The sequence below is a fragment of the Mercenaria mercenaria genome, chromosome 2 (assembly GCF_021730395.1).
Source record: "Mercenaria mercenaria strain notata chromosome 2, MADL_Memer_1, whole genome shotgun sequence".
NCBI classification, from domain to species: Eukaryota; Metazoa; Mollusca; class Bivalvia; order Venerida; family Veneridae; genus Mercenaria; species Mercenaria mercenaria.
This window is the reverse complement of record NC_069362.1, coordinates 110,038,903-110,053,163: the sequence shown is the minus strand read 5'-3', so window position 1 is coordinate 110,053,163 and position 14,261 is coordinate 110,038,903. Positions and strand designations below refer to the sequence as shown.

At 36.0% G+C, this 14,261-nt stretch overlaps 1 protein-coding gene across 7 annotated transcripts in view; it reads right to left on the bottom strand.

The window, feature by feature from the left end:
• The window catches only part of LOC123562448 (sushi, von Willebrand factor type A, EGF and pentraxin domain-containing protein 1-like), a 447,821-nt gene that overhangs the window by 101,833 nt on the left and 331,727 nt on the right, over positions 1-14,261 (bottom strand). The window lies entirely within an intron of this gene.

The window sequence follows — 14,261 nt, the reverse complement described above, 5'->3', positions numbered from 1 at the left end:
ATACCTCAATTGACACTAGAACTTTTATGATGTATCACTTATTGTTTACGATGTTTAAATTCCACAACCTAATCTAGAAATATGCTAAAACATAACTTACCTTGCAATTAACCAAATTAACCTCGTTCCAGAACAGAACAGAACATCTCATTCATTCTCTTAATACATGTACACACATGCAAATATGAGGAATTTACAATAGAAAATGTGATCTATTACGAGGCTACCATATATAAACACATCAAGGTACAGTATATTGGTTATAAACAATCAAGATTGTTCTCAAAGTTCAATAAACACATGGGGGCCTCCGTGGCCGAGTGGTTAGAGTCGTTGACTTCAAACCATTTGCCCCTCATCGATGTGGGTTCGAAACCTCATTTGGGGCGTAGAATTCTTCACGTGAGGAAGCCATCCAGCTGGCTTACGGAAGGTCGGTGGTTCTACCCAGGTGCCCGCTCGTGATGAAATAGTGCACGGAGGGGCACCTGGGGTCTTCCTCCACCATTAAAGCTGGAAAGTCGCCATATGACCTAAAATTGTGTCGGTGCGACGTTAAACCCAACAAAATAAATAAATAAATAAATCAATAAACACATGATATGCACAAATTATATTAATGAGAAGAATAACCTGTAAAAATGGAGAAGTGATTACATTCTAGTTTCTAGCAATTCGTAGGATAACCTTTACAAACTTACAAAGCTTCAGAAATTATGATTTGTTGCTAGTACACATTAATTTTTCTAACTTAAACATGTTCGGACGTCGATAAAAATACATTTTAATAAACTGTCTTGGAGATCTGTTCCCATTCGAACAAATAAAGAAATTCATCCTCAATTTTGTTTCTGCAGGAGTTACAAGTTAAAGCATTTATTGGTATTCTTGACAAGTTTCGCGTTTCAATAGGTAAGCGATGATTTATTGTTCTAAATTTAATTAAATTATATAATAAAGAGAGTTGTAGTTTGGACGCATTTAATCAAAATAGATCGAACATTGTATAACCATGAATACTTTATTTTAAGCATTTCATCGGGTATGGTTTCTGTTGATCGTAAGATATTTTTATAAACTGCAGCTGATAATTTGTTTGGGGGTGTCTCCACCTTCAGTTACACAAAGTCTTGACCAAAAAGAAATTATTTTTTCTTCTCTATCTATTGACAATGGCACACATCCCGTTTCACCATAAAACAAAATAATTAGGAATAGACCTTTTTAATTTTAATACATATTTTAAAAATTTTAATTGTACACGCTCTATTAAATCTAGTTTACCAAAACCCCATATTTCAGCTCCATGAAGTAAAATAGGTTTGACAGTTCTATTAAAGAGATCTATTTGTAAATCTATCGGAAATTTAAGACGATTAGAATTTTTAATTAGACTATACATTGCCCTAGTTGCTTGGTTTGAAATATGTTTTTTTTTTACAACTAAGGAAAGAGCCACTTCTGTTAAAATACAGACCAAGATATTTATATTCGTTCACGACCTCTAGGGCTTCATTTTTAAAAGTAAAATTATACATAGGTTGTCTGCCTCTAGCGAAAACAACAATTTTCGTTTTTGAGGTGTTTACCATAAGTTTTCAAGTATCACAGTATTGTTCGTAAGTATTTAAAGCTTCCTGTAAATCATTCGCTGTTTCTGCCATTATTACTGTATCATCAGCATAAAGTAAAATAAATTGTTTTAGGAGATTAAATAATTAATTTGTATTTTGCTCAGTTTGAATTATTATTCCTTGTACATTACTATTATTTTGAAAAAAGTCCTTTAGATCGTTTAAAAATAGTGAAAAAATCAAAGGTGATAATTTTTCCCCTTGACGAACTCCAATATTACAAGAGAAACAGTTAGAATATTTTGAATTGACTCTTACACAGGATTTTATATCATTATAAATGTTTCTAATTTTAGTATTTATTATTTTTTCCCATAAACCATTTCTCCAGACCGTGTCGAACGCTTGTTTTAAGTCGATAAATGAGCAGAATAATTCTCTTTTGTTATTAATTAGATATTGAATAATATGGTTTAAAACGAATAAATTGTCTGCTGTTGAGACCCTTTCTAAAACCCGCTTGTATATTGTTTAAAATGCCGTTAGATTCAACATAGTCAGTAAATACTGGTAAAAACCTTCCCTAGACAGCTTAACAATGATAATAGGCCTATAATTTTCAGGTTTAGTTATGTCGCCCTTATTTTTATATATTGGGATGATAACACCTATTGTCCAAAGTTCTGGCATTACACCAGTTTCATAAATGAGATTAAAGAGTTTAACGTATATATTTTTCATCAATGGTAAAGATGCTATTATTTATTCCAATACATGAAACCATTCAGGTGAGATATTTTGGTAAACATATAAACTCAAATACAGCAAATTCATAGGCGAAAAACTACATGTACCGTTACTCCAATTAATTATTTCATTCAGATATAAAGCTGGGATCAACGACCAATAATTGCAGGGAGTGTAATACATAAGATTCTCATTTAAAAATGAACATACAATTGTATTGGGCCAATTCGTTTCACTTTTGCGGCGTACGCCGTTTCGCCTCGGGCAACCGGCTAGGCGTTCGTTTGGTTTCCCGGCACTTCCCTGGTCTATCCGGCGTACGCCGATGTGCGCCGGTCTTGCTAGATAGGCAAAGCGGCAAATCATATATAAAATCGGTTAAACATCTCTGAAAATTTGGGTTAATAACAGTAAAAGTAGACGCATACTACAAGAAATATTTTGTTATTGCCTCAATAGAAAATCGTTATAAATTGGAAGTTTATCTTTTTTTATTTGCAACTCACGTGGCCGGCGTAAGCCGAAGCGTTCGTTTATTATTAAAGCGGCGAAAAAAATTTTCTTGCCGCTCACGTGACTGGCATGTTTCGGGTTGAGTGAAACGAATTGGCCCATAGCCTAACGATAAAGTCACAGGTGAATGCACATTTAATAGGTAGCCATACGGATAAACACACCAGTGTGCATTTGTCAGGCTTGGAGGTTCCCCCTGGGGGTTATTGACTTGAGAACTAATATGAACAGGCTGGCAATGAACTTGTATGTTACGCTACTCAAAATATGCTACCTGTTTTGTTTCACCTAACATACATGATTTTGTGTATTTATATTTGTTTTTATGTCTTAGTTTCATTAATGCAAAATCTAAAGAAGATAATATATAAAGATCATATTTTCATATACTGATTATATCTTATGCAAAATAAAAGAATAAAATAACGTAAATCTATCGTTCGGTGTCTTCTTTTTTCCGTTCTGTATTGTACATTATTGTAAAACAGAATTAAACCATGTTGTTGCACTGTATGTAACCCGGTTGAAATAAAGGTGACTGTATTCGTTGTTGTTGTTGTTTTACCGGAACGTTAAAATTATTATAAAATGAATTTCCTATTCCCATGTTTTTACAGTTACTGTAGATCCAGATATTTATGATGATGTGATAAGCAGATAGCCGAAACATAACAGTCTGCAGCACTAGCTAAAAATATCCGATAGTGAGACGGTGAAAGGGAGACAACAATGTATAGCGTTTACCTTAATAAACAAGGGAAGATAATAGAAGCGACTTTTACCAAATTCTTCAGTATGAATTTTGCACTAGATAAAACAGCTTAAATTAAATTTACTCCGCTTGCCGACTCAAGTTTCATTGCAGTATACTGTTTAATAATTTCAGTTAAATCAAATTGAAAAAAGAGAAGAAATTTGATTATTAAAACTGGCGTCGTCCCATTTGTACGTATTGGTGCAATAATCTGACGTCCTGTTGTTTTACACAGGCTGTATAACTTGAGAACTGTCGGAAAGATCGTTCAAATCAAAAGCAGTTTATTCATTGTCAGGGGTGTATTGACCGGAGCTTCAATTAACCCAGCTAGAGCCATAGGACCGGCAATTGTGGTAAGTGCGGTTTTAGACAATGCTTGGGAATACTATTATATATACTGGATTGATCCGATTCTCGGTGCCATCTTGGCAGCTTTATTATACAAGTAAGTTCGCTCTGGAAATGCCTTAGTAGCTATGTTCTTTGTCTTTTTTTTTGTAAATGTGTTTGTTTATTTTTTCGTGCACATCCTGAACCTGTAAAATTAATCACTCATGTATTTTATAAGATGAATCATAAGATGATATATTTTGCGACTGGGTTTTCTACGGAATCCTGTTAGTGGCATCGTGATATCGAGTTTAAAAAAATCTTTATAGTGGCAAATCAATTCGTAATATAATGATAATTTAATGTAGGTTTACGTATTGTTGAGCTTTCTTTTGCCACATGTAAAGAACGCATGCGCATTAAAATCAAAACATTCGGGAAATAGCCTATAGCAAATAAAAGCTTTCGTCCCACATCTGTTTCCGTAGAATCACAAGCGATTGGAGACCTCGAACGGTGCGCAGTTATAACCAATGACTGGATGAATAGAAACAAACTGAAAATGAATACATCAACAACTGAATTTAATATTTTTGGTAGCAGACCTCAATTGAACAAATGTTTTTCAAATTCGATTTACATTGCTGGTGATGAAATCAAACGTGAAAGAATAATTAGATATCTTGGGGCATTTCTTTGCGACACCTAGAACTCTAAAGATCATGTAAATCGCAAATATCCTAATGCCATGTTGAATTTAATACTTACGAATTAAAAACATCCGAAAATATTGAACAAAAGCAGCCACTGAATTTTCAGTGTCATACTATATGGTGGTGCGTAAGATGTAACGTATTCAAAACATGTGCGCAAAACTTGTCCATAACAGGAGGAAATTTGACAGTTCCAAGCAAGCATTGTATGACTTACATTGGTTGCCAGTGAAAGCAAGGATTTAGTTAGGATACTTTCTTTCATGTATAGCTGTCACATTCGCAGAACACCTATGTATTTCACAGAATTGCTTACAGAGTATGTCCCTAGTAGATAAGGTTTGAGATTGGGGCTAGGGGTCCGGTATTCGGACCTCTAGACAACCCGTACAGGCAGGCTAGAGGTCCAGTAATCAATGTGAATACTGAGGTTTTTTTTGTATTACAAAGAGCAGACTATATTTTATCTATAAAAACTGGAGATGATTTCAAAAGTTTGTTCTCGTATGTTTCTTGATGTTTTACATCGTTTAGTCACAGGAAACAGAAGTATTTATAATTCTTTAATCCCGCGGGAAAAGTACGATCGCAAATTCGACAGATAATTAATAGTAATTTACTAGCAAGCTTTTATTGTTTTTCTTGTTTTCTTTTTTCTCGGGACTGATGAATAAAAATAATATACTTAGTATCTAAGACATGGATTTTGCTCATGACTTGTTGAATTCGTTTTACTGCTTGAGTAAATAAATTACGGTGACTATCGGAAATCGCTGTGAAAATTTCATATTCAATTTGCATCGAACCCGGGTGCGAGCTAATTATGCATCATTATTCAAACAATAATTGCAGCCGAATAATATGTTTTCATATTTGCCCATTACTTTTAAGTGAAGTATGTGAAAAAAGAGTGAACTCGAAAAAAGAGTAAACTGCAAATGTATGTTTTAATGTGAATATTATTTTCATTTATTTAGTTATTTATTTTGTTGGGTTTAACGTCGCACCGACACAATTATAGGTCATATAGCGACTTTCTAGCCTTGACGATGGAGGAAGACCGACCTTCCGTAAGCCAGCTGGATGGCTTCCTCACATGAAGAATTCAACGCGTCGAGTGAGGCTCGAACCAACATCGATGAGAGGCAAATGATTTGAAGTCAGCGACCTTAACCACTCGGCCACGGAGGCCCCTTATTACTTTCATTGTCCATGTGTTATATTTACATGTACAATATTCAAGTTTCAATATGAACATGTAGTTCTATATGTTAACCAACTTTCTGTTATGGTATGTTTTAATGCTTAAATAATTTTATTAGTGAAAATTAGTATTAAATGAATTAAAAAAGGAACTATTTTTATTTAAACATGTAATTTAAAATAACATGTTTTTTTTTTTATTTAATCTGACAAAGTAATGACATTAAACACGGAATTAGATCGACACACATGTCTCTCTAATTCAGAGGCTTTTACCAGTTTATCCGGTATCATCAGTACATGTGTACTTAAACGGTCAAAAATTTCCAAATTAGTAAAATCAATGATAATCAAACGTTTAGGGAAGCATGAGGACATAAAATTAACTTAAAATAAACTTAATGAAAGAAAGATGAACTGTTTTAGTTTACTTCAATAACTTAAAAAATGTCGTGAGAGAAGTATAAATATGAGAATAAATCATTAAATTAGTTACTTTTTTCAAACGCTTAGGGAAGCAAGAAGATCATCATTTATTTTATTAAAAATAATATTGAAAGAAAATGTAAATATTGCAGATTAATTCAATAAATATTGTTAAATAACACTTTTGATACCATTTGATGTGGTAAAGATTTATTTCCCCCGTCTATATTTCAATAGGCGTAAATTGACCGATAACGGCTAATCGATAAAATCGATACGCAGTTTTCAAGGGAGACAATTTCGCCAATAAGCCAGCAAATTGGCTTGATTTCTGGGTATGAAAATATTTACAAAAATAAACGTAATAAAGCCAACTATATGACAACTAATCACAACTTTTACCAGCAATTACCTCATCAGCAATTACCTTATATACTGGTATTGCAGTTCATAATAGTACATGCATATTGCTAGACTCCGGGTCTTACCTTTATCTATTTACTCAAACAGTAAAACGAAATCAACAATTCATGAGCACAGCCTATGTCTTAAATACTAAAGAAACAAAATTAGTTTATTATTTTAATTCATCAGTCCCGAAAAAAAAACACAAGAAAAACATTAAAAGCTTCCGATTACGGCGTACAAATGGCTGTTGATTATTTGCATAATTTGCGATCGTGTTTTTCCAGGGATTGAAGAATTATAAATCCTGTGGCTTTAAGTTTTTACATTTCAACATATATATTTTCAAGGTTTGTTAAATTAAATGTTTGTTTGTTTGTTTGTTTTGGGTTTAACGCCGTTTTTCAACAGTATTTGTACTTGCTTGTACAGGCTCTATGGGTAGGGTAGCGTGTAGATCTAGTATGTCTCTCTTTTTCTTCTAAATGATGTGATGGCACTATTAACCAGTGGGTTTGAACCTCTATATGCAGCCCGTCTGGGCGTACCAAGTAAGGCTTTCAGCACTGGCATTGGGCAATGGGGGTAAAGTGGCCTCTGGGAACAGGGTGCTGTCATGACTGCTTGTTAAATTAAGTCATTATCATTATTATTATTATTATTATTATTATTATTATAAATTGAATATGTCATTGTATAGAAATAGGCGACTAATCATATTTTAATCAGTTTCAGTTTTGCTACCGTCATTATAAATTATGTAAATACCTTGTGAAATTTTAGTATCGTTATTCAGATTTTGTTTTGAACTTTAATGGTATTTTAAAGACACTTCTGCGAGATGCTATATTAAAACCTACTTTTATGGGGATGTTGTTTACAAACATCGTAAGATTCCGGGTAATCTTGAATCCCCACGGGCCCGGGCTATTTTGATATCCGTCTTCTGGTCTGTTTCCTCGTCCTCTTATGGGCGTTTCTCTTGTTGTTCTGTCTTCTGCAAAGACATTGAATACATGCGTTTTAAGTTCTGAAGGAATGCTTTTTTATATAAATTTACAAGTGCATATTTGACTTTTAAATAATTTGCCTTCTGCCGTCAGATTAACCTGGCGATGATAACCTTTATTAGTCCCCTGCTGGTGGAAAACCAGTTCCGGGGACTATAGAAATGCGCTTTTCCGTCCATCATTTTGTCGATCTGTCATTCTGTCATTCCGTCCGTCCGTCCTCCGTCCGCAATTTCGTAGCTCTGTCATTCATAAAGGGATTATAATATTACTTGGCACAAATGTTCCCCATGATGAGACGACGTGTCATGGACCCCTAGCTCAAAGGTCAAGGTCACAATTGGAGGCCAAACGTAATCCGGTGCATACCTCTGTCATCCACCAAGGGATTACAATAGTACTTGACATAAATGTTCCCCATGATGAGATGACATGTCATGCGCAACACCCAGAACCCTAGCTTAAAGGTCAAGATCACACTTTTTTCCTGTCAGGTCTATAACTTTGTCATGCAAAACAGGATTAAAATATCAGCCGGCACAAATATTTCCCTGGATGAGACAACGTGTCATGCGCAAAACCTGTGCCCTTAGCTGAAAGATCCAGGACACACTTTGAAGTCAAAGGCCAAAAGGGCTTTTCTCCTGTCCAGTTTGTAACTCAATAATCCCTAGAACAAATATTTACCACCATGAGACGGATTGACATGCGCAAGAACCAGGTCCCTACATCTAAGCTCAAGGTCACACTTAGAGGTCAAAGGTCAGGTATAAGAATGACTTTGTTCGGAGCATTTCTTTTTCATGAATAAAGGCATTTGATGCAACTTGGCACAAATGTTCACCACTATAAGACACCTTTACTTTCCTTTGTTGTTACTATAAATAGCTTATACTGCAACTTTTTTTATTACTGGCCGTAGGAAAAAATCGAGACCACTTTTCTGTGGTACAACATGCACGTTACATCCAATTTTAAGGTGTATTTTGACCTATCTCTACCTGGTAAAGAGTTTTGTTTGGACTCATATTATATAGATTTTATTAGGATTTACTTCCCTTTGTTGTTACTTTAAATAAGAGCAGAGAAAATTAGGTGCCTTGCAGTAGGGGACTTTGTATTGCTTGGCAATACTTCATTCACTTCTTTACACAGTCCTGAGACTTTGAAACCTGTTGTGGGTAAGAAGTGAGGTAAGGTGAATAATTAAGCGGTTTAAGCTCCCCGGTAGTGTTCTTCCTACTGAACGTACCGAAGCGGTGTCCCATTTTGTTCCTGTATGTGCGCGCGCTCGTGTGTGCTGTGTTTGCACTTTTTAGGAAGATTGCGATTTTGGAACGTGGCTTTCCCTGTTAGCTATTATGTATCCTTTTTTTCGTTATCTTTACCTGACATACTCGTATTCATAGGTATCAGCCTCAGGTTTAATCGGTTCAAACTTTCAATGATGCTCTTCTATAGTATGACCATACATGTAATATTTGTTGTTGCATCAACAGTTTATACCTATGTGTGACAATGCTTTCTAATGTCACTCCCTACCGTCCGTTTTCTCTTTTTTCCACAGTAATATGGAATTCAGTATGTGGATTTGCTCTAAACTTACAGTTGTTCCTTATCACCATCCAAATCATATACGACAAGGTCTATAACTCTGGCATCAATAATTATATATTTTCGATTTATTTTTCTGTTCTTACATTCTTCCACTTTACAAAATTGTTCCACGCACACATCCTATCTGGCAAGGTCTCCATATCTGGCTACAATATCCAAAAGTTATGCCCCTCTTAAGTTTAATTCTCTTGATTTGCCTGTTACTTTGAACTGCTGCTTCTTCACAGATGTGAACATATGATAATTTTAGCAGCTTATCGTGAGCTATTGCAGTCAGGTTTCGTCTATCCGTCCACAAAAATTTACCGACCTTCTTTATTGACTGCATGTGCTGTATATTGTATCAAGCTCTAGAATATGCTCATTAGATGCCATATTGCTTGTATACAATAAATGTATATGGCCGTCAAGTCTCGGTCCAGTTTGACAATAAATTAGATTGTTGAGGTAACACAGGATCTATGACCCTTGGATAAGTTGAATTTGCCTTTGCACTTCTCCAGCTTCAGTATTTTAGCAATTTTCATGTAACGTACACTTATGTATATAGAAGCTAGCTCTCGGGTAAATTCAATAATGGACAATTATTATGGTCCTTGGATAAGTCAGAATTGTTATACTGCACACTGTGTTGACACATTAGAGGTCACCTAATTGGAAGTTACACAAAAATGTGTATTTACACGGGTTCTAGCACATGAACCGTGCTCAAGTTACCTTATGATTGTGACATTTGAATTTGTCAGCATTTTTAACACACTACCAGTCTCATTTCATGCGCAATCTTTATAACTAACACAAAATAGCCACAAGACAGCGGACAATGGACACACCGTTACAGTTAGATCGGACCCATATGGTCACTGAACTTATTTCATATTGTTTACACATTAGCAGTTACATTTGTTGAGTAATTTTCATGGAACTTACTCGTGATATATATTCCACCAAGATTGCGGAAATTTTGATAATGGTCAAAGTTGTTGAAACAGCATTAGCGTTGTGGTCCCTGTATGGAATCCAAATTGGGATATTTCATATTGTGAACACAATAGGGACCATGAAAATTACACAGAACTTGTATGAACTTATTATAACCGTTGAAATGAGTCAAACTTGAAGTCAAAGACAAACTATGTCACCCGTGAAGGGATTTTAATATTGCTTAGCACAACTGTTTTTTTATAATGAGACAACGTGTCTTACGCATCCCCTCAAAAGTCAAGGCCACTGTCAAAGGTAAAAGGTCAATGGTATTTTTCCCCTCTCTAGTCCATAACTCTGTCATCAATTAAGTGATTTTAATATAACCTGACACAAATGTTTCCCATAATGCGACAATGTGTCATGTGCAATTCCCAGACCCCTAGTGCAAATATCAAGTTAACACCTGAAGGACAAATGTCAACATTGATCTTTTGTTGTCCGGAAAATATTTGTATATAAGTTCGTGTCATACGTCACACTTAAAAAAGATTGTTGGTGTATTTTCTACAGAATTACTTTCCTTTGGTATGATGATTTCTTACATTTTTCTCGTATTTTCCTACCAATTTCAAAATGAATGTTATCAAAAATGAAATTAAATACTTTTTATATTTGTAATCAACAACTGAGATTTTTGTAAATTCAAATTCCAAGTGTTGTGTTATAACATATTGCATACTGATATAATACTACTTTGTTTATACATTATTATCATTATTATATATCAAATCATTGTCATACTACAGTAGAGAAAATTAGGGGACTTTGCATTGCATGGCAATTTTGAGGATTTAATTTCTCTCATCAAACCATCTTATACAATTATATAACTAATGAAAAGGTATAAAGACAGTAACTGCTTTCAAATATAAGTTTCTGCATTGTTATGTTCTAATACGATTTCCTTAGGAAAATATAACGAAATATTTTATCATATCAATGGGTATGAAATGCAAGACTTAAGGACTGGTGCTAATCACACCTGTTTTTTAAAGTACATAGCCTATATAACATAGAGCAGCCCGGCTTAGGCCTAAAACATTCTTTGTTTCCGGTAACATGCTAAAAAGGGTAGGTAGGTCGAAAAAAAAAATTTTGATTGAGACTTCTCGGAAATTATTTTTGTGACAAAAATGAATACAAATAAGAGGTTGATCAGTAAGTTGATTTCTAACTTCATTGACCATGTTTAAAGCATATAAAGTGCAGAGTTTTCAACGTTTTGTTAAAACATTTAAAAAAAAATTCCCTAAGGCAATGAAAAAGAATAAGGGTCCGGCCAGAAATTTAGGGTAGGTCGCGATACCGGAAACAAACAATTTTTTACTCCCTATCTCAGCTGCAGCATAACCTTATATATTGTTGTTATAAAATGTCACCTGTCAATAGTGTACAGTAAATAGTATCTTATACCCGAGTTTTCATTATGGAAATCAGCAACTTTTTCATATTTTGTACCATAATTTTATCCTTAGTGGGAAAACTGATGAAAACTGATGAAAAACATGTATTCTCCGAAAATGGTGGTGGACAATAACACCATAGCTATAACTCATGAAAAATTACAAATTTTATATTTTCACTTTAATAGTTTGACAGACTTACTTGTCAAAGCATTTAAATTACTGCTTAATATATAGCTTCGAATACTACTGATTTTTGACAGATCTGTTGCTGCAATGAGATAGGTGCCATATTGCCATATTTCCCGGTCGTTTCGGTGCTCATCAGCGTGTAAACAATTTATAGCCAGGAGACGAAAAACCTCCGATATCAGTGACCAGTATTCTATTCTTGTTCTCAGTGGCACCCAATACACCGTTCCTCCTCCTTGTTCGAGATCCCGAGCTACAGCTGATAGAGCTCTCTTTCATGATTGCCCTGTAATGTCAAACCTTAGAGACGGACCCTCACCTGCCTACGTCCAACGGAAAGGATTATGACCTCCAACCTTTCTCCTTGTAGCTTAAATATAAAATTTCATCTCGAAAATCTTCGATCACTTCGGTACTTCACAAAGTTTGAAAACTCTGGTTCGCTTTTGTTCGGTTTGAACTGCATGTTATTCTCTGACTGGCGGTGGTTTAGCTATAGTAGAAAGATGTTCCTCCTTATGCCCCAGTTACAGATGGCGAACTGCCGCCGGACGGCGAGTATTTTAAGGATAATTGGGCAAAATTTCCCAGCATCCGTCCGACCAGGTGAAAGGCGCATGGGAAAGGTTTAAAAAAGTTATTGGATAAGATTATTAGCCTTCGGAAAACCCGTAAACGCATGGTCAGACATCGTCCGAATGTCGGAAGGGCTTGCTTTCAACAAGCGTGGACAAATCTTTGTTTAAAATTTCATCATCAAAATCGTCCTGCAATCGTACTGGCACCATCTGTAGGATCCCCGGCAGGCACCGGTTCGATGTCGATGCAAAATAATCGTCCCGGTATCTCATGATGTCAGTCAGAGCGCCTGGCGTCATTGACTTGCCGTGCAGCGGGCTGCAGCCGGACGGCAAACTTTGGTGCCCCATTCACTTTAATAGTTTTACTCGAGTACCTCCTCCTTCGTTCTTTATCTGATCAGAAGGAAAGATGGCAATAGTTCCACCACAACATCTAAGATTTTTTCTCATCCAGCAACAGAGACTGAAGGCGGCTGAAGACGCGGACACTGAGGGAGCCTTAAGTACAATGTAATAGATGTCCGTCAAGTTTCCTGAATGTTCTGCAAGGGCGCCGCCTGGTCCCTGTCAGACCCGAGAACTGCCCGTCCGGCATGTGATGGTATAAAAGCCTTCCGGTGCCCTCCTGTTTTGTGACCGCGTCAACAAAAAGCTTCAAAGTCGTCCGGCGCCTGTTATACTCTCCAAATCTTTGAATCGGCACCGTTCGAAAAAGAATATGGGCGGCGCCCATTTTATTGTGACTGCTGCTTTAATCATTATACGTCCCCATCCTTCACTACGTTTCTTTGCACCTATAGGTCGCTTATTGGGCTTATAAAGTAGAAGAATCCTATAGTTTTTGGAGTCAATAGGTCAAAGATCAGGGCAACCGGGCCGAAACTTGAAAAAGGTTTCCACCCAATTACTCGAGACCCACTTGACCCAGAACCTTCGATGTTGATAGCATGACAGGGTTTATAAGGAAGATGACCCTGTAGCTTTTGAGGTCAAAGGTCAAGGAGACAGGGACCTGAACTCCAGTAACTTGAGAAACGCTTGGCCAATAACCTTTAAACGTAGTAACATGAGCGGGATAATCAATAAGAAAACCTATAGAGTTTTTGGAGTCAATGCATCAAAGGTTGCAGAGGCCTGGAACCTGAAAACAGTTCCGCCCGATAACTCGAGAACAACTTGACCCCTAACCTTTAAACTTACTAGCAAAATTGGTCTCATGAAGTAGGTGATCTCCATAGTTTTCGGGGGTCAATAGGTCAAGGTCACTGGGGCCTGAAACTTGAAAACGGTTCTTGCCCTATAACCACTTGACCCAGAACTTTCAAATTTAATAGCATAATTGGACGTATAAAGTCGATGAAGTTGAAGATCCCTATTGTTTTATTGGGGTCAGTCAAAAGTCAAGGTCACAGGGGCCTGAACTTTGAAAACAGTGTCCATTCAGTATCTTGAGAACCACTTGACCCAGTATCTTCAGACCAGTTAGCATGATTGGGCTTATGAAGTCGATGACCCTTACTGTTTTTAGGGTTAGTATGTCTGTGTCAAAGATCAAGGCCATAGTGACCGGACTGAAAATGAGGCAAGGCATTATGGGAGCACACATTTTTCACAGACGTTTCTAGTAACGAACTGGATTTAAAATTTATAAACATTCACAATTTTTTTTATTGTAAATTATTTTCACAATCTAGTTGTAAACATGCCGCTTTCCAGTGAACCCGATTATTGCAACAGAGGATAAACATTACGCAATACTATAATCACCGTATTGAACCACTTCTCTAGCAACATCACATAGAT